Raw genomic sequence first — 22,945 nt, forward strand, 5'->3', positions numbered from 1 at the left:
TAAAAAAGATAAAATACTAAGAAAAAATTTAACGAAGGAAGTAAAGATCTTCACACTGAAACTCTAAAACATGGATGAAAGAAAATGAAGGAGATACAAGTAAATGGAAAGATATCTGTGTATGTGAATTGGAAGAATTATTATTGTTAAAATATCCATATTACACAAGTGATCTACAAATTTAATGCAATCCCTATAAAATCCAAATGGCATTTCTTACAGAAACAGAAAAAGCAATCCTAAAAGTTGTATGGAACCACAAAAGACCCCAAATAGCCAAAGCAATAATGAGAAATGATAAAGTGGATGTTCTTCTGGTTGCATCACTCTTTCCTATTTTAAACTATGGCAATCAAAACAGTATGGTACCGGCAAATGAAACAATAGAGATCGCAGATATAAGCCCATGCATATATGTTCAACTAATTCTTCAACAAAAGAACCAAGAATCCACGATGGGGAAAGGATAATCTCTTCAGAAAATGGTGGTGGGAAACTGGATACCTACATGCAAAAGAATGAAATTAAATCCTTATTTTATACCATATACAAAAATCAACTCAAAATGGATTAAAGACTTAAATGTATGACCTGAAGCTATAAGACTCCTAGAAGAATACAGGGGGTCCAGGGGGAACCTGGATGGCTCAGGTGGTTGGGTGTCAGACTCTTGATTTCGGCTCAGGTCATGATCTCAGTTGTCATTGGATTAAACCCCACCTCCAGCTACAAGCTCAGCAAGGAGTCTGCCTGAGAGTCTCTCCCTCTCCTTCTCTGTATGTCCCTCCCCTTGCTTGTGCTCTCTCTCTCTCTCTCTCTCTCAAAGAAATACATAAATCTTGAACAGGGCAGATTTACTTTAAAAAATACATGGGGGAAAGCTCCTTTGACATTAATCTTGGCAATAATTTTTTGGATATGACACCAAAAACAGGAAGTTTCTGTATAACAAAGGAAACAGTCTTCAGAGTGAAGAGATAACCAATGGAATGGGAGACAATATTTGCAAACCATTTATCTGATAAGGGGGTAATATCCAAAGTATATAAGCAACTCATACAACCAGAAACCCAAATAACCTGATTCAAAATGAGCAGAGAACCTACATAGCCATTTATCCAAAGCCATACAAATGCCCAATGGGTATATAAAAAGTGCTCAACATAACTAATCATCAAGAAAATGCAAAAGAGGGGCGCCTGGGTGGCTCAGTGGTTAAAGCCTCTTCCTTTGGCTCAGGTCATGATCTCCGGGTCCTGGGATCAAGTCCCGCATCGGGCTCTCTGCTCAGCAGGGAGCCTGCCTCCTCCTCCTGTCTCTCTCTGCCTGCCTCTCTGCCTACTTGTGATCTGTCTGTCAAATAAATAAAAAAAAATCTTAAAAAAAAAAGGAAAATGCAAAAGAACATTGAAGTATCACTTCAGATCTGTTAGCATGGCTATTATCAAAACAAACAAACAAAACAACAAGAGATAACAAGTGTTGGTGAGAGTGTGGAGAAAAGAATCCTTGTACACTATAGTTGTAATGTGTATTAGTATAGCCATTATGGAAAACAATATGGAGTTTTCTCCAAAAAATACAAAATAGAACTACCATATGACCTAGCAATTCCACTTCTGGGTATTTATCTGAAGAAAATGAACTCTAACTTGAAAAGATGTATGTACCCCCATGTTCACTGCAGCATTATTCATAATAGCCAAGATATGAAAACTACTTAAGGGTTGTCAATGGATGAATAGAAAAAGAAAAATATATAATGGAATAATATTCAGCCTTTAAAAAAAAAAAAAGAAATCTGGCCATTTGTAACCACATGAATGAACCCTGAAGATATTAAGCTAAGTAAGTCAGACACAAAGGACAAATACTACATGACCACACTTATTTGTGGAATCTAAAAAAGCCTAACTCATTGAACCAGAGGGTAGAATGGTTCTCACAAGGGGCAGAAGAAATGGAGAGATATTGGTCAAAGGGTACAAGCTTTCAGTTATAAGATGAATAAGTTCTAGAGACTTAGTGTTCAACATAGTGACTATAGCTAATAATAATGTATTGTATACTTAAACTTTGCTAAGATAGATGTTTTCTCTCACCACATACCCAAAAAAGGTCACGATGTGAGCTGATGGATATATTAATTTGGTTAATGTGGTAATCACTTCACAATGTATCAAATATCAAATATCAAAACATCATGTACAACTTAAATTTATACAATTTAACTCAATATTACTGGGGAAAAACTCAGATGCATTTTAAATCTAAAAGAGGATAGAAAACAATAAAGGCACTAGAGAATTATTTTAAAAGTGAATATTTTGGGGGCACCTGAGTGGCTTAGTGGGTTAAGCCTCTGCTTTCAGCTTGGGTCATGATTTGGGGTCCTGGGATCAAGTCCCACATTGGGCTCTCTGCTCAGCGGGGAGCCTGCTTCCCCCCATCTCTCTGCCTGCCTCTCTGCCTACTTGTGATCTCTCTCTCTGTCAAATAAATAAATAAAATCTTTTTTTAAAAGTGAATTATTTTCACTCTTTAGATATACAGAAATATTTTTATTAATTAGTATTAATTGCTTTATTCATAAAATTCTTGACCATATTTCATTCCTAATATAATTTGCAATGTATGAATTTGAGAGGATTCAGTTCCTTGATGAAACAGAAAATAATAAATACTCTTCCCTAAAACTGTTCAGGAAATATGAAGGACAACCATATAATTCAATTTACTCAAAAAAATTTTTTGTACTTTTATGGTTTTAACATAACTATAATGTGCACAAGCTGATCATTCATTTTCTTTGCTGTGCAGCCTGGTATTGGGATTGGTGACTCTGATGGCCAGCTGGGCTGCTCTTTCCACAAGGGCTTTGCGGTTCTTTGAGGAGACATTGTGAGCAATCTCTGCACAGTAAGATTTGTTGCACATCAGCAGCACTTCAAGCTCCTTGACATTGTGGACTAGGAACTTCTGGAAGCCTTTGGGCAGTATGATTTGCTTTCTTGTTGCTACCCTAACCAATACTGGGCATCAAGATCTGGCCCTCTAATCTCCTGCGCATCCTATTGTCAATGCCTCTGGGTTTCTGGCAGTTGCGCTTAATTTTGACATATTGGTCTGACTGGTACCAGATGAACTTTTTGGTCCTTTCTTTAATGATCTTGGGCTTCATCAGAGGTCTGAGGGCAGCGACACTGCCCTGTAACACACGGCTGCCACCTCCACAGGTAGCGTGGAGGAAGAGAAAGGAAGATGGCACGCGAGGGCTCCATCTACTCAAAACTTTTAAACCAGATTATAAAGCTAAGTCCACCTGAACCCTTAGTTGAGGTGGGTGAGGATTTCATTCCTAAGGCTGAAATAATTTCATTTGTGGCCAACTCAGCTCCAGGAGCAGAAAGATTACCAAAGATATTTTAAGATCAGTATGAAGTACATTCTGCTTAAACCAATTATGAAATTGTCAGATCTCAGATGACAGCCAATTTCATGCATTTCAGAGCCACTGAATTTATTTAGTCACAACAATAATAGAAATTGAACAAGAAAGATAGCATTACATATAATTCTTTGGGGGGATCAAAATAGATGAATGACTTACAAATAAAGTTCTGTGGGTTGGCATATATGATATTTTTTAAGATTTTATTTATTTATTTGACAGACAGAGATCACAAGTAGGCAGAGAGGCCAGCAGAGAAAGAGGAGGAAGCAGGCTCCCTGCAGAGCAGAGAGCCCGATGTGGGGCTCCATCCCAAGACCCTGGGACCATGACCTGAGCCAAAGGCAGGGGCTTTAACCCACTGAGCCACCCAGGTGCCCTGTCATACATGATTTTAAGAAAAATATGTTGTAGGGAAAATGTGGATTTATAATTATATTGTTTAATAATTATACCTTCATGATTATTTTCTGCTTATTCTATCTCATGGACTCATTTAAGAGAAAACATGTAAATTTAAATATATATTTAATCTTTTTTCTTCTGTATCATTTCATCAATAAAAGAGGATGATAAAATATATTAAGGTAGAAAGCAATGCTTACAAACTTCTCACTTTTGTATAATTTTTAACCCATGGATTCTAAACAGTGCCCTATAATACATACAAAAGGAAATAGTTTAACATAATTAGTTATAATTTCATGCATCCTTCAATATAAAAGCTTGTTATGAACTTAGAGTAATTCATATGAGCTTTTTCTAAGACTGTTCTTTGTAGTGTGTTTGCATAATAATAAGATCCAATCTGTTAGAAAACAAGTAAAGGACAAATGGTCATCATTCTGGTCTAATGATGTTTAATGCAGTTTTAAGCAATCTCCTAAAGACAAAAGGTGGTCACTCAGACATAGCCAATTACTTATTTGTGTGGCAGATGAAATCTTTAATAACGAATCTGATTAACATTCAATAATAAACATACAGGCTGGGAAAATGACCAAGCCACCTCAACCACCAGCAAACGTCAACTAAGTCTTTGTTCGAATTGAGATCAGACTGGTATTCCAGAAAGGCACATTAAGATAAAAGTTTATCAAATGTGTTAACATGGACCCCCCTAAAAAATCTACACAAAATCCCTGTTACACAAAGGTCACCTTTTTAACAGCTGACTTGTCTATCTGGAAAATAGACCAAACATCTTTATGAGTTATATATATTTAATTGTTTAGGGATTTTTTAAAAAAGATTTTATTTATTTATTTGACAGAGATCACAAGTAGGCAGAGAGGGAGGCAGAGAGAGGTGGGGGAAGCAGGGTCCCCGCTGAGCAGAGAGCCTGATATTAGGCTTGATCTCAGGACCCTGGGATCATGACCAGAGCTGAAGCCAGAGGCTTTAACCCACTGAGCCACCCAGGCGCCCCAAGAGATGTTTTAAATCAATTTGGTTTGATCCCCAAACACTGAAAACATGATAAAATCATGCTGTAGGAGATTTAGCAGTTACACTGCTTAAGTTTTTCTACCAATGACATTTTATGAGTAATGTGAAGGGATTCTGTTTTAATAATACTTATAATCTGAAAATGTCTTTGATCCAGTGGGGTTTAATAACTGTTTCATATCTAAATACATCCTAATTAACAATGTATAATAGATGGGGCCCCTGGGTGGCTCAGTGGGTTAGGCCTCTGCCTTCGGCTCAGGTCATGATCTCAGGGTCCTGGGATCGAGTCCCGCATCGGGCTCTCTTCTCGGCAGGGAGCCTGCTTCCTCCTCTCTCTCTCTGCCTGCCTCTCTGCCTACTTGTGATCTCTCTCTGTCAAATAAATAAATAAAAATCTTTAAAAAAATAATGTATAATAGAGGTTAGATGAGAATATCACAAGTTGATTTTTAAAATGATTTATTGAAGAATAACATACACACAGAAAAGTACATAAAGAGGCTACTGAATTTTTACAAAGTGAGCACATACGTTAACCAGAAAAAGATTTTTAAAACTATACATCAAGAAATGGCATCCTAGAAGCCCTTCTAGTCACTAGATCCCTCCCTGCTAGACCACTAACCCAATTTTAAACATGATGTATTAGTTTGGCTTGTTTTTTTTGAACTTACATCTAGCTTTTTCTCTCAACAAAATGTTTGCAAGATTCTTCAGTGTTTTTGAGCAGTTATAGCTCATTCATTCTTTTTGTGCAAATATACCATTATATATGTATATATATATATATATATGGTAGATTTTGGATTATTTATTTATTCTATGGTCATCATTTTATAGGTATAATGAATAATGCTGCTACAAACAATCTTACACATGTCTTTTGGTGAACATATGTATGCATTTCTGTTGAGTATACATCCAGGAATATTGCTGGGACTTAGAATGTAAATATATTCAATTTTATTAGATACCGTGAATCAGTTTTCCAAATGGTTATACCAATTCACATTCTCATTAACAATGTTCTATAATTTCACTAATCTTAGCATTTTCTGTCTTCATTTTAGCCATTCTTTTAGGCATATTAGGTAGTGTTATTGTTTAAATTTGCATTTCCCTGATAACTAATAAGGTTGAACATATGTTCATGTATTTATTGGTCATTTGAATACCTTTTTTGTGAAGTGCCTATCCAAGTCTTTGCTCTGCATTTTGTCTTCCAAGCCAAACTGTAATATCTCTTAAAATTGGTTCTATTAACCAGCATATAAATGAAATTTGAGTTATTATTCTATTTTTAAAATATGAAAGGAATTGAAATATGTCAGCGTTTTCAGGTTTCTGAGCTTATAATGTAATAAAAAAAGCAACCAAAAAACATTGCCATTGGATTCTAATGAACTAACTCATCATATTAATTATGGTTAAAAAAAAAAGCTAGCAGGTACTTAGTCTGACTTTCCTATTTAAACTCTACCTCTGGGGGCGCCTGGGTGGCTCAGTGGGTTAAAGCCTCGCCTTCGGCTCAGGTCCTGATCCCAGGGTCCTGGAATTGAGCCCCACATCGGGCTCTCTGCTCAGTGGAGAGCCTGCTTCCCTTACTCTCTCTCTGCCTGCCTCTCTGCCTACTTGTGATCTCTCTCTGTGTCAAATAAATAAATAAAATCTTTAAAACAATTTTTTTTAATTAAAAAAAAATACACTCTACCTCTAGGGGCGCCTGGGTGGCTCAGTCCTTAGGCATCTGCCTTTAGCTCAGGTCATGATCCCAGGCTCCTGGGATGGAGCTCCACATTGGGCTACCTGCTCAACGGGAAGCCTGCTTCTCCCTCTCCCACTCCCCCTGCTTGTGCTCCCTCTGTCGCTGTGTCTCTCTCTGTCAAGTGAATAAAACAACAACAACAACAAAACTCTACCTCTGAGTAACCATATAGCAGATAAGAAGTTCCTCATCCTAAAAGTACTCTATATAATAACATAATATAGAATGAGAGAAATGGGACATCACTATTTTGCAATCCTTAATGAATGAATGGCTCTAATGTTGAACATCAGTGACTGTTAACATCATCAAAAGAGTTACACATATGCTTCTTGATGGAAGAATAGAATACTATCTATGAAGTAGATTTAAAAAAAATTACTAGTTATATTAAAAGACCAAAACAAACAAACAGTTTGAAGAGACAGAGCATCAGAAGCACTCAGACATGGCAGAGATGTTGAAATTATCATACTGAAAACTTAAAATGTAAGATGAATATGCTAAAGGCTCTAATGGAAAAGTGGACAGCATACAAGAATGTATAGATAATGTAAGCAGAGAAATGGAAATTCTAAGGAATAATCAAAAGGAAATGCTAGAAATTAAGAACACTGTAACAGAAAGAATGCCTTGATGGGCTCATCAATAGATTGACACGCTCTCGGGAAAAATCAGTGGGCTTGAAGAAGCGTCAATTTAAAACTTCCAAATTGAGGGACACCTGGGCGGTTCAGTCCATTAAGTGTCTGCCTTTGGCTCAGGTCATGATCCCAGCATCCTGGGATCAAGTCCCCCATGGGGCTCCCTGCTCAGTGGAGAGCCTGCTTCTCCCTCTGCCTGGCACTCCCTCTGCTTGTGTGCTTTCTCTCTTTCTCTGACAAATAAATAAATAAAAATCTTAGAAACTTCTAAATTGAAATGCAAAGAGAAAATATAATGAAAGGGAACAGAATATCTAAAAAATGTAAAATTAAAATTACAAGAAGTGTAACATGTATAATAATAATGCCAGAAGTAGAAAAGAGAAAGGAACAAAAGGAATACCTGAAACAATAATGACTGACAATTTCCCAAAACTAATGAGAAACATCAAAATACAGAACCATGAAGTTCATAAACCACTGAGAATAAATACCACAAAATCTACACCAACGTGTACCACATTCAAACTTCAGAAAATCAAAGACAAAGAAAAAAATTTTGAAAGAAGCCAGAGGAAAAAACACTTTACCACAGAGGAGCAAGGATAATAATTACATTAAACTTCTCTTCAGAAAACATGCAAGCAAGGAAAAAAAATAGTGGAGTAAAATACTTAAAGTGTTGGGGCACCTGGGAAAAATAAAATACTTAAAGCATTGAAAGAAAAAAAATAACCAACCTAAAATTCTATCTCCAGCTAAATTAAACTTCAAAAATGAAGGAGAAATACATTCTCAGATAAATAAAAATGAAATTTGAGGGAATTTTTTACCCATAGGCAACTTCCATGTTTTACAAGAAATGTTAGAAGAACTTCCTCAGAGAAAAAGAAAACTATATAGATCAGTATTATGGGCTGAATTGTCTCCCCCCAAAATTCATATATTGGAGCCCAAACCTCTGCTAACTCAGAATATAACTGCATTTGAATATAGGGTCACAAAAACTAAAGCAAAAACAAGTTAAAACGAGATCATTGGGGACGCCTGGGTGGCTCAGTTGGTTAAGCAGCTGCCTTCGGCTCAGGTCATGATCCCAGCGTTCTGGGATCGAGTCCCGCATCGGGCTCCTTGCTCGGCAGGGAGCCTGCTTCTCCCTCTGCCTCTGCCTGCCACTCTGTCTGCCTGTGCTTGCTCTCTCTCTCTCTCTCCCTCTCTCTCTCTGACAAATAAATAAAAACAAAATCTTAAAAAAAAAAAAAAAAACGAGATCATTGGTGTAAGACCTACTCTAATATAACTGGTGTCCTTATAAGAAGAGGAGATTGACTTCTTTTGTGTTAAATATTTTGTAGTGTACTATTTTAACTCTTTTGTGTCTCTTCCCGCATTTTAAAAATTATTTCCTTAATGGATGCTCTGGGGATTATAATTAGCAACTTAACTTGAAACAATCTAGTTCAGATTAATATTAATTTCAATGTTATATACCAACTTTCTTCCAACATCTCCAACCTGTCACTTGTACAATTGTTGCCACACAATTTACATCTTTAATATGAACTCATCAGTGGCTTTTATAATTATTGTTATACTTAGTTGTCTTTGAAAAGAGGTAAAAGGAAAGGATTATAAACAAACACATTTATGCTGTCTTCTTTTCTTTTTTTAAGATTTTATTTATTTATTTGTCAGAGAGAGTGAGCACAGGCAGACAGAGTGGCAGGCAGAGGCAGAGGGAGAAACAGGCTTCCTGCTGAGCAAGGAGCCCAATGTGGGACTTGATCCCAGGACGCTGGAATCATGACCTGAGCCGAAGGCAGCCACTTAACCAACTGAGCCACCCAGGCGTCCCTATGCTGTCTTCTATTTATTTCTGAAATTACTTTTACCAGTGCTCTATATTTCTTCATGAGAATTCAAGTTACCATCTGGTGGTGGTGTTTTTTTGTTTTTTGTTTTTTCATTTAGCCTGAAGGACTCCAGTTAGCATTTCTCATATAACAAGTTTGCTAGTAATATATACTCTGTTTTTGTTTATCTGAGAGTACCAGAATTTCTCCTTCATTTTTAAAAAGATTTATTTTTTCGGTACCTGGGTGGCTCAGTGGGTTGGGTCTCTGCCTTCAGCTCGGGTCATGATCTCAGGGTCCTGGGATCGAGTCCCCCATCAGGCTCTCTGCTCAGCAGGGAGCCTGCTTCCTCCTCTCTATCTGCCTGCCTCTCTGCCTACTTGTGATTCTGTCTGTCAAATAAATAAATAAATTCTTTAAAAAAAAAGATTTATTTTTTCATTTGAGAGAGAAAAATGAGAGTAAGAGTGGGGGGAGGGGCAGAGGGAGAGGGAGAGAGAGAATCTCCAACAGACTCCTTGCTGAATATGGAGCCAGACAAGGCGCTTGATCCCACGACCCTGAGATCACGACCTGAGACAAAATCAAGAGTTCAATGCTTAACTGACTGAACCACCTAGGCATCCCTCTCCTTCGTTTTAAAAATTAAACTCATTTTGAGGTAGTTGTAGAATGATATGCAATTGTAAGATATAATATAGTGATCCCATGACCTGTTGCCCAGTTTCCAAAAGTATAATATCTTGCAAAATAAGAGCATGATATTGCAACAAGAATGTTGATATTAAAAGAGTCAATATGCAACATTTGCATCATGACAAGAATCTCTCCTGCCTTACAATAGCCACACCCACTCACTCTCACTTGCATTTCCTCCTTAATCTTTGGTAACCACTAATCTGCTCACCATTTGAATAATTTTGTATTTCAAGAATTTTATATAAATGGAATCATACAGCATGTAATCTTTTGAGATTGGTTTTTTAAACTTAGCATAATTCTATGGAGATACATCCAGGTTGTTCTGTGTATCAATAACTCATATCTTTTATTGCTGTTTAGTATTTCATTGTGTGTATAAAGTACAGTTTCTTTACTAACCTGTTGAAGAACATCTGGGTTGTTTTCATCTTTTAGCTGTTATGAATAGTGCTGCTATAAACATTTGTGTATGGATTTCTGAGGCAACACAGCTTTCATTTCCCTGGGATAAATACCTAGGAGTGAATTGCTGTTATATGGCAATAGGGAGGATCCTTAGTTTATATATCAACTTTTAAAGTAAGACTTTATTTACTGTATCTAAAAAGTTATCACCTTAGCCAATGTCACCAAGGTTTTCTCATATGTTATCACATAAGCATATGTTATCTTACATGAGTCTTATACTTTTGTGTTTTACATTAGGTCTGCAGTCTTTCTGAGAAAGTTTTATGAAAGGTTTAAGTCTAGATTCACTTTTTTTGCATGCAGATGTCCAGATGTTCCAGTAGCCTTTCTTGAAGACACTGTCTTTGCTCTGTCATACTCTTTTTGTTCCTTTGCCAAATATCAGCTGACTGTATTAATGGGGGTCTCTTTCTGAACTCTATTCTGTTCTATCAATCTATTTAGCTATGATTTGTCAATACCACACTGTCTTGATTACTGTAGCTTTCTAGTAAGTCTTGATGGTAGGTAGTGTCAGTCCTCCAATATTGTTCTTCTCTTTCAATATTGTGTTGGCTATTCTGGGCCTTTTGCCTCTTCATATAAACTTTCAAACCAGTTTGTTGACATCCACAAAATAACTTGCTTGGATTTTGATTGGGACTACATCGAGTCTATAGATCAAGTTGGAAAGAACTGACATCTTGATAATATAACCATAAATATGGAGTAGCTTTCCATTTATTTAGTTCTTCTCTTATTTCATTCTTCAGAGTTTTGTAGTTTCCTCATCTACATCTTGTACCTACTTTGCTAGCTTTATACCTAATTATTTCATTAGTTCTTTTGACTAGTGTAAGTGGTTTTGTGTTTTTTTTTTAATTTTATTTATTTATTTGACAGACAGAGATCACAAGTAGGCAGAGAGGCAGGTGGAGAGAGAGGAGGAAGCAGGCTCCCTGCTGAGCAGAGAGCCCAATGTGGGGCTCGATTCCAGGACCCTGAGATCATGACCTGAGCCAAAGGCAGAGGCTTAACCCACTGAGCCACCCAGGTGCCCCAGTTTTGTGTTTTTAATTTCAAATTCTACTTGTTCGTTGCTGCTATATAGGACAACAACTGACTTTTGTGCATTAATCTCATATTCTGCAGTATTACTATAATCACTTACTAGTTCTGCGGTGGGGGTGTGTTTTGGTTGATGGGGTTTTTTTTGGATTTTCTACATACATTGTCATGTCATCACTGAACAAAGACAGATTTATTTTTTCCTTCCCATTCTGACTACCTTTTATTTCCTTTTCTTGTCTTATTGCATCAGCTAGAGTTTCCTGTACAGTGTTGAGAAGGAGTGATGAGAGGGGACATCTTGCTTTGTACCTGATCTTAGTGGGAAACCTCTGAGTTTCTCACCATTAAGTATAATGTTAGCTTTGGGTTCTTGTAGATATTCTTTATCAAGTTGAGTAAGTCCTCCTCTATTTGTAGTTTACGGAGAGTTTTTATCATGTTGAGTGTTGGATTTGTGAAATTCTTTTTCTGCATCTATTGATATGATTTTTCTTTTTTAGCCTATTGATGTGATGGATTACATTAATTGATTTTTGAATACTGAATTAGCTTTGGCTGGTTGGGATAAATCCCGCTTGGTTGTGATGTATAATTCTTTTATACATTTTTGGATTTGATTTGATAATATTTGCTAAGAATTTTTACATCCATGTTCAAGAGAGATATTGTTCTGTAGTTTTCTTCTAATGTCTTTGTGTGGTTTTGGGATTAGGGTAATTCTGGCCTCATACAATGAGTTAGGCAGTATTCCCTCTACTTTTATTCTCTGAAGAGATTGTAGAGAATTAGTAAAATTTCTTCCTTAAATGTTTAGTAGAAATAATCAGTGAACCCACTTGGGCTGGGTTCTTTCTGTTTCAGAAGATTATTAATTATGGATTCAATTTCTTTAATAGATATAAGCCTATACAGATTTTCTTTGAGTGAGTTTTGTCAAATTATGTCCTTGAAGAAATTGGTCTATTTCATCTAGACCACTAATATTTGTTGTTTATGATATTTCTTTGTTATCCTTTAAAGTGCACAGGATCTGCAGTAATATTCCCTCTTTCATTTCTGACATAGGTAATTTTTGTCCTTTTTTTGCTTAGTTAAACTGGCTAGAGGCTAGTTGATTTTTTATCTTTCCAAAGAAGCACCTTTGTGTTTCACTGAATTTTTTCTATTATATCTTGTTTACAATTTCATTGATTTTGCTCTGAATTATTATTATTTTCCTTCTGCTTACTTTGGATTTAATTTGCTCTTCTTTTTCTAGTTTCCTAAGGTGGAGACTTAGATTTTTAATTTTAAATCTTTCTTCTTATATATGCATTCATTGCTATAAATTTCTTCTAGGCGTTGATGTTGCTGCATCCACACATCTTGATAAGTTGTGCTTTCATTTTCATTTAGTTCAAAATATTTTCAAATTTCTCTTGAGATTTTTTTCTTTAACCCATTTATTATTAAGAAGTGTGTTGTTTAATTTTCATGTACCTTGAGATTTTCCAGTTATCTTTCTGTTATTGATTTCTAATTTGACTCAATTGTGTTCTCAGAGCTGACATTGTATGATTTCTATTCTTTTAAATTTGTTGGACACCTGGGTGGCTCAGGTGGTTAAGTGTCTGCCTTTGGCTGAGGTCATGATCCCAGGATCCTGGGATCAAGTCCTGTATGAGGTTCCCTGCACAGTGGGGAGTCTTCTTCTCCCTCTATCCCTCGCCCTGCTCATAATCTCTCTCTCTCTCTCTCAGTTAAACAACTAAAACCTATAAATAAATAAATGAATGAATAAATTTGTTAAGCTGTATTTTCAGGTTCAGAAAGTGCTTCTCTTGGTGAATGTGCATTCTTAGTTTTTAAAGAAACTTCCAAATTGTGAGCATGGCTATACTATTTTACATTCCCACAATAGTGTATGAGTGATGTAGGTTCTCTACATTCTCACCATCACTTGGTGTTGTCACAATTTTTAAATTTTAGTCATTCTGATATGTATGTAGTGATCTCAGTATGGTTAACTGCATTTCCCTATTGGTTAATAATGTCAAACATTTTTCCATGTAATTCTTTGTTATTTGCATATCTTCCTTGGCAAAAGGTCTCTTCATATCTTCTGCCCATACCCTAATTAGGTTGCTTGCTTTTTACTGTTTAGTTTTGAGAATTCTTCAAAGAAGTCCTTTGTCAGAAATGTGGTTTCAGGTATTTTCTCCCATTCTGTAGTTTGAATTTTCATCCTATGAGGGTCTTTTTTGGAGCAAAAGTTTTAAATTCTGAATAAGTCTAATTTATTAATGTTTCCTTTTTATGAGTCATGCTTTTGGGATCAAGTTTAAAAACTCTTTTTCTTAACCTGGTTCCAAAGATTTCCTCCTATTATTTTTTCCTAAAAGTTCAATAGTTTCACATTTTACATTTAAATTCTTGATCAGTTCTGAGTTAAATTTTGTGTAAGATGTGAGGTTCATGTTGAGGTTCATTTTATTTTGCCTATGGATGTCCAATTGATCTAGCACTGCTTATTGAAAAGTCAATCTGTCCTCCATCAAATTTCTTTTGTATCTTTGTCAAAATTTAGCTGGGGATATTGTGAGGATCTATTTATGAGTTCACTATTCTATCCCATTAATCTATGTTTCTATCCCTCCTAAAAAAAAATACATAGTCTTGATTACAACAAGTATATAAAAAGTCTTGCAATCAGGTAGACTGATCCCTTCCACTTTATTATTTTTTTTTTCAAAATTGTTTTAGCTATCTTAGTACTTTGGCCTTCCCATATAAATTTTAGAATAATATTGTCTATATCTACAAAACCTTTGCTGGGATTTTGACAGTTATTACATAAATGGTATATCAATTGGGGGAGGAGAAATGACATCTAAACTCTTAGAATGAACACATAACATATCTCTGTTTATTTTCTTTCATATTTTTAAAAAGATTTATTCATTTAATTTAGAGAAAGCAAGGGGGAAGAGGGAGAGAGGGAAAGAAGGAGAGAGGGAGAGAATCTTAAGCAGACTCCCCACTGAGTGCAGACCCTCAAGTGTGAGTTGCTCAAATGACTGAGCCACCCAGGTGCCCCTCTCTGTTTATTTTATGCTTTTTAAAAAGAATTTATTTATTTATTTCACAGAGATCATAAGTAGGCAGAGAGGAAGACAGAGAGAGAGAGGAGGAAGTAGGCTCCCAGCAGAGCAGAGAGCCCAGTGTGGGGCTCAATCCCAGGACCCTGAGAGATCATGACCTGAGCTGAAGGCAGAGGCTTAAATCCACTGAGCCACCCAGGTGCCCTATTTTATGTCATACACACACACACACACATACACACACACATACACATATTAGAAAGAAAGAGAGAATGAGCAGGGGGAGGGGCAGTGGGAGAGGGAGGGAACCTGCAGCAGACTCTGTGCCCAGCATGGAGCCTTAGGTAGGGCTCAATCCTAAGACACTGAGATCATGACCTAAGCCAAAACCAAGAGGTGGATGCTTAACTGATTGAGCCAACCAGGCACACCCTGCTTATTTTAGATCTTTGCTTTCTTCAGTGCTGCATAATTTTCAGCATACAAATCTAATATATATTTTGTTAGAGTTACACTTAAGTATTTCATTTTTTGAGCTATTATAAATCACACTGCATTTTTTAACTTTGATGTCCACATGCTTATTGGTAGTATTTAGAAAAAAAATTTTTTTTTTTAATTTTTTAGTATATAGCAATACAAGCCTTTCACAAGAAACAAGAAAGTTCTCAAGTACACAACCAAACCTTACACCTACAGGAGTTGCAGAAAGAAGAGCAAAGAAAGCCTAAACCCAACAGGAGAAGAGAAATAATAATCATAGTAGAAATCAATGAAATAGAAACAAAAAAAAAATAGAACAAATCAATGAAACTAGGAGATATTTCTTTGAAAGAATTGGTAAGATTGATAAGCCCCTGGCCAGACTTACCAAAAGGAAAAGCAAAAGGACCCAAATAAATAAAGTCATGAATGAAAGAGGAGAGATCACAACCAACACCAAAGAAATACAAACAATTATAAGAACATATTATGAGCAACTACACACCAGCAAATTTGACAATCTGGAAAAAATGGATGCATTCCTAGAGACCTATAAACTACCCAAACTGAAACAGGAAGAAATAGAAAACTTGAACAGACCCATAACCAGTAAGGAGATTGAAGCAGTCATCAAAAATCTCCCAACAAACAAGAGCCCGGGGCCAGATGGCTTCCCAGGGGAATTCTACCACACATTTAAAGAAGAATTAATACCTATTCTCCTGAAACTGTTCCAAAACATAGAAATGGAAGGAAAACTTCCAAATTCATTTTAGCAGGCCAGCATTACCTTGATCCCAAACGAGACAAAGACCCCATTAAAAAAGAGAATTACAGACCAATATCCTTAATGAACACAGATGTGAAAATTCTCACCAAAATACTAGTCAATAGGATCCAACAGTACATTAAAAGGATTATTCACCACGACCAAGTGGAATTTATTCCAGGGCAGTAAGGTTGGTTCAACATCCACACATCAATGAATGTGATACAATACACTAATAAAAGAAAGAACAAGAACCATATGATACTCTCAATAGATGCTTAAAAAGCATTTGACAAAGTAGAGCATCCTTTCTTGATCAAAACTCTTCACAGTGTAGGGGTAGAGGCTGCCTACCTCAATATCATCAAAGCCATCCATGAAAAACCCACAACAATTATCATTCTCAATGGGGAAAGACTGAGAGCTTTTCCCCTTAGGTCAGGAACATGGCAGGGCTGTCCACTCTCACTACTGGTATTCAACATAGTACTAGAAGTCCTAGCTTCAGCAATCAGAAAACAAAAAGAAATTAAAAGCATCCAAATCAGCAAAGAATAAGTCAAACTATCAGTCTTTGAAGATGATAAGATACTTCATGTGGAAAACCCAAAAGACTCCACTCCAAATCTGCTAGAACTTGTACAGGAATTCAGTAAAGTGTCAGGATATAAAATCAATGCACAGAAATTGGTAGCATTTCTACACACCAACAGCAAGACAGAAGAAAGAGAAATTAAGGAGTCGATCCCATTTACAATTGCACCTAAAACCGTAAGGTGCCTAGGAATAAACCTAATCAAAGAGGCAAAGAATCCATACTCAGAAAACTATAAAATGTTCATGAAAGAAATTGAGGAAGACACAAAGAAATGCAAAAATTTCCATGCTCATGGATTGGAAGAACAAATATTGTGAAAATGTCTATGCTACCTAAAGCAATCTACACGTTTAATGCAATCCCTATCAAAATACCATCCATTTCCCCCCCCCAAAATGGAACAAATATTCCTAAAATTTATATGGAACCAGAAAAGACCCCAAATAGCCAGAGGAATGTTGAAAAAGAAAGCCAAAGGTGGTGACATTACAATTTCAGACTTCAAGCTCTATTACAAAGCTGTCATCATCAAGACAGTATGGTACTGGCACGAAAACAGACACCTAGATGAATGGAACAGAATAGAGAGCCCAGAAGTAGACCCTCAACTCTATGGTCAATTCATCTTTGACAAAGCAGGAAAGAATGTCCAGTGGAAAAAAGACAGTCTCTTCAACAAATGGTGTTGGGAAAATTGGACAGCCACATATGGAAGAGTGAAACTGGACCATTTCCTTACACCACACACAAAAGTAGACTGAAAATGGATGAAAAACCTCAGTGTGAGATAGGAATCCATCAAAATCCTTGAGAAGAATACAGGCAGCAACCTCTTCAACCTCAGCCGCAACAACTTTTTCCTAGAAACATCGCCAAAGGCAAGGGAAGCAAGGGCAAAAATGAACTATTGGGACTTCATCAAGATCAAAAGCTTTTGCACAGCAAAAGAAACAGTCAACAAAACCAAAAGATAACTGACAGAATGGGAGAAGATATTTGCAAACAACATATCAGATAAAGAGCTACTATCCAAAATCTATAAAGAACTTGTCAAACTCAACACCCAAAGAACAAATAATCCAATCAAGAAATGGGCAGAAGACATGAACAGACATTTCTGCAAAGAAGACATCCAGATGGCTAACAGACACATGAAAAAGTGCTCCACATCACTCAGCATCAGGGAAATACAAATCAAAACCACAATGAGATACCACCTCACACCAGTCAGAGTGGCTAAAATTAACAAGTTAGGAAATGACAGATGCTGGCAAGGATGTAGAGAAAGGGGAACCCTCCTACACTGTTGGTGGGAATGCAAGCTGGTGCAGCCACTCTGGAAAACAGCATGGAGGTTTCTCAAAAAGTTGAAAATAGAGCTACCCTACAACCCAGCAATTGCACTACTGGGTATTTACCCTAAAGATAACAAATATAGTGATCCAAAGGGGCACGTGCACCCCAATGTTTATAGCAGCAATGTCCACAATAGCCAAACTATGGAAAGAAACTAGATGTCCATCCACAGATGAATGGTTAAAGAAGATGTGGTATATATATATACAATGGAATACTATGCAGCCATCAAAAGAAATGAAATCTTGCCATTTGCAACAACATGGATGGAACTAGAGGGTATTATGCTGAGTGAAATAAGTCAATCAGAGAAAGACAATTATCATATGATCTCCCTGATATGAGGAAGTTGAGAGGCAAAGTGGGGGTTTGGGGACTAAGGAAGGAAAAATGAAAAAAGATGGGATCAGAAGGAAGACAAACCATAGGAGACTCTTAAACTCACAAAACAAACTGAGGGTTGCCAGGGGAAGGGGGTAGGGAGAGGGTGGTTGGGTTATGGACATTGGGGAGGGTATGTGCTATGGTGAGTGCTGTGAAGTGTGTAAGCCCGATGATTCACAGACCTGTACCCCTGGGGCTAATAATACATTATATGTTGATTTAAAAAACTTTTTTAAAAAAGATCCCTTTGTATGTGCCTGCCACATTTTCTTTATCTTTTCATCCACTGATGGACATTTAGGTTGATACAACCTCTTGGCTATTGTAAATAATGCTCCTATGATTAACGAGTGTACAACTATCTCTTTGAGACCCTGCTTTTAATACAATACCCAGAATTGGAATTGCTGTATTATATAACAATTCTACTTTTAATTTTTTTTGAGTAGTGGTGTTACCTTTTAAATGAGTGCCTCTCTACTGGCTGTGAAACTGATAGCTTTGAATGGGTATGGTATCACGGAGTTAGGAAGAAGTCATTAACATTGTTGTCTTACTGAGGTATAATAGTATCCCTTGGATAGATGTTTTGTTTTGTTTTGTTTTCAGTTCATTCTGTGTCTTTGGTTTACGAAATGGCTGTTAGTCGTTTTATGGTTTTTGTGGAAAAGTGAGTTACAAAGATCCTCATACTACCATTCCAGACATTGATCTCCTATATTATTTTAATTATTTGTAAGTTTGATGTATGTTTTTAACATCCCTTAAGGTGAGATCCCTTCATTAGCCATAGTCAAATCAGTTAATTCTATGTCTTAAGTAATAAAGAACTAATATCTGTACAATATTTATTTCCCTAATCCTATGACACAGTATCTATTTAAAGCTTTTACTCTCAAACTTTTCAGCCTCCATGTCATTTACATGCATCCACACTTCCATCAATAGTAACTCTAATTATATAGGAAATCTTTGGAGTAGAAGTTGATACACTTCCCTTCATTTGAAAATCACTGCTTAACACCTTCCAGATAAGTTTTATGATTTTCTTCCTATAGGTTGTAAACATTTCCTAGATTTCAATGGACTTTTTCATCTTGTAGGAGAAATTGATATTCCAAGTATCCTCTAAATACTTTAAAACATTCTTTAAAAATAAAGATAGAAGTGAAAATTATCTTGAATATTAGTTATTTCAATTTTTCCTCCTTAGAAGTTATTTTAATTATGGCCTTATCAAAAGTATATACTGTTTTACAAAATATCAGGAGTTCTATTCTTAAACATAGAATAATATACTCGTTAAGATTTATAATGACTGGGGCATCTGGGTGGCTCAGTTGGTTAAGTGTCCAACTCTTGATTTCAGCTCAGATCATGATCTCAAGGTCATGAGGTCAAGCCCCACAATGGGCTCTGCACTGGGTGTGGAGCCTATTTAAGATTCTCCCTCTCCCCCTGTCCATCTCCACACTCCATATGTGCTTTCTTCTCTCTCAATAAAGAAAAAAAATATTTAAAATGACTATTTAATGAGTATAATCACTTTGAGAAAAGGAAGAGTTCTGGAGATACAATGTGAATTTACTGAATACTGCTGAACTTAATATGGTAAATTTTACATCATAATGTAACTATATTCTCACTTAATATAAAAAGCAAAAAGTTAAAAGTTCAATTACCATATCTGCTTCTACATTCAATCTCTTGAAATGTGTTGTCTTGGTTGATATTTCTGAAGAAAATCTGGTTTCATACACATACGTAGTTGGAGAAAAAGGAATCCTTAAGTAATTTTCTCACGTAATTGTTAATGTTTTTCTTTGATACTCCACCAAATGTGATAAGTTGTAATGTAGAATCTGAAACAATATTAAAGAACTTTTTGTTTTATTACATTAAAAAAAGTGAGTATTTTGAAATTATGGGGTTACCATACAAGTTTAAGATTAACATAAAAAGATTTCTATAATAACAAAGAGGTAGAAAATTAACTCATTGAAGAAAATGCCCAATAGAACTGAATTAGGCAATTATTTGAAAAAATTACTGAAAACTTAGATGATCAACTATAATAAAGTATAGTTGCTTAGTCCTTTCACTAATGATCACTATGAGTGTGCAAAGTTTCTTACTTGTATTAAGGTATCTTCTAAAGAATCTATAAGTTTACAAAGATAAATTCAAAGGATAATAAGAACAAAATTTCAAAAGCTTTAATGAACTATGAATAAAGAATGGATTATTAAAAAGAACACTTAAACATCATTTATTTAGAACTCTTTTCTTTCATTTACATACACATACTAACCAAACCAGGAGATCTGAAAGAGAGCAGCTTTTTGTTGTTGGGTTTTTGTTTGTTTGTTTGCCTGTTTGTTTTTTTTACCAATTCCCTATTGAACCATTACTCTTGCTGATCTTTGGATGCAACCTGAGATTTTGAGGTTCTTCTTCATCCTTCATCCTGCTTTAATGATATTGCAATGGCAGTGACATAATAATCTCACAGTATGTCTAGTTCTTAGAAAGAAGTGTTGTCTTTACTAAGGAGAAGTTGAATGTTTTGGATTGACACAATGTTCTCTTACAATAGTAGCCAAATAGGATCAAGTGCTTGCTATAATATTTTTATTTCCTTTCCCCACTCCTCCTTTTTCCTAGATTCTCTTCCTTGTCATTGATTTACTTGTGCTTTTCTAGTACTGCTAGATGTGTATTGAAACTCACCTTCTCCACTGAAAGAAAGGCTCCAAGCCATGTACACATAGGTCCTTCATCAAGCCACATGTGTAAAATGTGAAAACATTCCTACTATTTTTTTCTATGGAATTAAAAGTGTTATATCATCTAAAACAAATAAAGTATTTTTATGGAGTAATGTGATTTTTACTGATGCAGTCATTTAGAGCACACTAGTATGAAAACTCTAATTTAGTATAAAGAGTAGCAAAAAAAAAACAAGAAAAGAGAGAAGGGTTACAAATAGGCATAAATGAGAGAAATAAAACAATAAGAAAAAATAAACCTACAGAAAATTTTAAAAACTAACATTATTCAGTGGATGTTTTGAAGATAAAAGGGAAGAGGGAGATGTTAAGAACACAACAAATCAGAGAAAATGGAGTTTGTTTACTTTGGGCGGTAATGAAATATAAAAAATACATCTTCAATAAGCTTTTAAGTTACATATGATACAACTAGCTTAAAATATTAACATCTCTAGAGCAAATCTCATTTCCATCAATAAGAATGTCAACAATGCTTAAAACAACCACCTTCAGTAAAGTCAGAATCAGTAGAACTAATCCTTCATTTGCACACAGTACATTTGTATGTACAATCATTTCAGATTTTAGACCCCCAAATATCGCCAATATTTATTTAAAAAGATTCACTATATTAAAACAAGTTAAAAAATATCTAATGTACTACTATTAGGTAAGACTGAATGAGAGAACAGAAAGCAAATTATCTCTCAGTAACACAGGTAATAGTGATGTTAAGTTAACATACATGATAATAAGTGATATAATTTCAACATACACGATAATAAGTGATATAACTCACTAACACAAGAGTGTAATGTGGATAGCTATGATATGGGGATAACCAAAAAAGAGAAAGTCATATTTGAAAGTTAATTCCCAGTGGCCCTGACCAAAATAAGGTTATGCTTACTGTCCTGTCTAAATTTCTTATCAGGTAAGACAATGGAACAAAATCTTGTTGCAAAATCCTTATTACATTTCCAGTTGGGAAGAGTAAATTTTCAAAAATAAGATATATAACCCTGCCAGAACTTTTCAATGTTCCCATACCGCCAATTTTACCTTCCTTGGAAGAAAGACAAGCTCTATTTTTTTCCCACAGAGAAGTATTAATTGTAAGGCATAATTTACCAGTCCACAAAGGAATAGTACTTAACTATGCTCTTCCTGTGAGCATTCAATTAACTGTATGCTTATAAATGGCATTTCCTCTGAATGTGTATTGAAACTCACCTTATAAAACCCACAGCAGTAGAGCATGTCTTGTTGCTGAGGGACTATGATACTATTTCATAATGTTAAAACAGGAATATTACGATTTAAATTGTTCCTATGCCTAACCATCATCACACAATTTAAACACTAAAATGGATAAATATTCTAACCTCTAACTATATTATTTAACGTTGGGATAATGTGTGATTTAGTATTTTTTAATGACTAAAGGTTTTTTAAAGTGATATAAATATTAATAATATAGCATCATCGTATTTGTTGCATGAGTTCTTACATCCTGCTAGTCAGTATTCTAAGTAGTTTATAGGAATTAACTCATTTAATCCTTATAACAACCCTATTGCTTAGGTATTATTTCCCTAGTTTTGTAGAAAACTAAAAGAAAAGTTAAGTAACTTGCTCTAGGTCATGGAGTCAATAAAGAGGCAGAGTAGTAGAATTTGATATCCAACTGATCGCATTGCAGAGTTCACATTCTTACCTGCCACACTGTATTACACTAAGAAAACATTTTAAAAATCTTACTACATTTAGTTACCTGGGATTTGATGTTTTTTAACGTAATGTAATTCATAGTTCTTTAAGAACATACCTAGTCTTATTCATAGAGCATATGTGTTGAAAGTCCTTCTATCCTTTGATAAAACTGTATTTATAACCAAATTGTTTACATTACTATTATAACTTTGATTCTCCTTGGTTTAGGGATATACACCAGGAGTTTACATTGAGTTGGAAATCCGATCCTTATTTTACAAGGCTAATCTTTGGGTCATGTCTTTGTCTCCAGTATATTTAATCCTGATTAGGCTTCAGTGAGCAGATTAAAAAACACACAAAGAGATAAGACAGAATTGCTTTAACAATGCACGTTTTTAAAGTG

General features: G+C 35.5%; 1 pseudogene; it reads right to left on the reverse strand.

The window, feature by feature from the left end:
- Nucleotides 1-2,796: 2,796 nt before the first annotated feature.
- On the reverse strand, nt 2,797-20,816 carry LOC111151463 (annotated as a pseudogene).
- Nucleotides 20,817-22,945: the final 2,129 nt, after the last annotated feature.

This window comes from Enhydra lutris, unplaced genomic scaffold (assembly GCF_002288905.1).
Source record: "Enhydra lutris kenyoni isolate GAN:26980312 unplaced genomic scaffold, ASM228890v2 scaffoldscaffold26, whole genome shotgun sequence".
NCBI classification, from domain to species: Eukaryota; Metazoa; Chordata; class Mammalia; order Carnivora; family Mustelidae; genus Enhydra; species Enhydra lutris.